At 42.2% G+C, this 1,909-nt stretch overlaps 1 pseudogene; it reads left to right on the top strand.

The window, feature by feature from the left end:
* The first annotated feature begins 1,557 nt into the window (after positions 1-1,557).
* Positions 1,558-1,903, top strand: LOC103253450 (annotated as a pseudogene).
* Positions 1,904-1,909: the final 6 nt, after the last annotated feature.

The raw sequence follows: 1,909 nt of genomic DNA, 5'->3' as shown, positions 1-1,909 counted from the left end.
TCACCTATATTCAACCACAATTAAACGTTTTTTTAGACTGGAAAACATAGTTTATTTAGAAAGTAAACTGGAGTGGGGGTTCACCTCCCCAAGGGAGGGGAGGAGGCCAAAGTTAGGAAACGCAGTGATGGCCACAGTTCAAAGAGCACATGGCCACACAAGAGTCCAGTAAGGTAATGGCGAAAACATTTTTTAGAGAAGGACAAGAACAAACAGACTTTTTCAGACAAAAACTAAAATAATTTACTGATGTGTGACAGCAGACAGCACTTTGATTCTAACAAAGGAACACAAAAACTACAAATAAACATAAAGAGACTCTTTCCTCATTGTAAACAACTTTAGAAGCTTGATCTGCTAAAGCAGAAAGTGTTAAACATGTATTCTATGGCTCACATCACATGTAGAAGTAAAACAGGAGAGTCACAACACGAACTGTGGAAGGAAGGAAAGGTTCTTGCATGAAACATGAGGTGGTGTGACCCAAGTTGAAGGCAGACTGGAAAATTAAGGAATTACATCGTGAACCCTAAGGAAAGCATCAGAGAGAGAGAGAGAGAAGAGAGAAAAGAGAAGAGGAGAGAGAGAGAGAGAACACAGAAGTAGAATGAAATCAGAGCAAAATGTGGAAATGCCACTGACTGCGGACTCCTGAGGCTTTACTGAAATCACTCACCAGGTCTAGGAGTCTTCTAGTGGAATCTTTAGGGTTTTCTACATTTAGAATCACATTGTCTGCCAAGAGCAATAGTTTGATGTCCTCTTTTCCTATCTGGGTATGTTTTTTCTTCATTCTTTAGCCTGACTGCTCTGGCTAAGACTCCCTCACGACAAAACAACTAACCTAAGCGGAGACAGGGAAAGAAGAAAAAAGGAAGAAATGGAACAAAGAAAACAAAGAAGGAACAAAACGGCAGATGTGAATCAACCACATTAAATAAGAGTGGTCGGAATGCCTTAGTTAAAAGAGATGGCAGTACTGGATGAGAGAGCAGAATCTGACAACATGCTGTCTGCAAGAAATCTATTTAAGTAAAGACATAGACCACCAAAAGCAAAAGATGCAGAAAGATGTACTGTTAAAACAAATTTTAAAAAATCTGAAGTAGCTTAATCAATACGATAAAAAAGGCGTGAGGACAAGGAGCAGTACCAGGAACAGACCGAAACAGGACGTGATGACTGGCCCATCCACCAAGAAAACAGAGGACTCCTCAATGTGTGTGCCTAACAATCCACCTTTGAAATACAGGAAGCAAAACAGACAGGACTGAAAGGAGAAACCTACAGCTCACAATCACAATCATGAGTTTCACACTCCTCTCCAGGATATGAACAACATCATCAACCATCTTGATTTAGCTGACACTTACAAAACACTCCCTGCAAAAAAGTGGAACATACATTCTTTTCAATTAAGAATGGAACATTCGCAAAGATACAACACGTTACAAATCTCAACAAATTAAGATGACTGAAATCATACAAAGTATGCTCTCTAAACACAATGGAGTTCAGCTAGAAATCATAAAAGAGCCTTTCTGAGAAGCCAGCAAGATGGTGGAAGTGGAACAGAAGAAGAGGATCTTCCACAAGGTCACCTACCACAGTGTGGACCTGGGCCAGCAGTTGGACATGTCTTATGTGCAGCTGATGCAGTGGCAGCTGAACTGAGGCCTATGGTGGAAGCAGCACTCGCTGTGTAAGCAGCTGCACAAGGGCAAGAAGAAGCGTCCCCCAATGGAGAAGCACGAGGTGGTGAAGATGCATCTGTGTGACATGATCATCCTGCCCGAGATGGCGGGCAGCATGGTGGGCCTGTGCAACGGCAAGATCTTCAACCAGGTCCAGATCAAGCCAGAGATATCGGCCATTACCTAGGCAAGTTCTCCATCACTTACAAGCCTGT

This window comes from Carlito syrichta, unplaced genomic scaffold (genome assembly GCF_000164805.1).
Source record: "Carlito syrichta isolate Samal-C Ts95f unplaced genomic scaffold, Tarsius_syrichta-2.0.1 Scaffold231180, whole genome shotgun sequence".
NCBI classification, from domain to species: Eukaryota; Metazoa; Chordata; class Mammalia; order Primates; family Tarsiidae; genus Carlito; species Carlito syrichta.
This window is presented reverse-complemented; position numbering and strand designations above follow the sequence as displayed.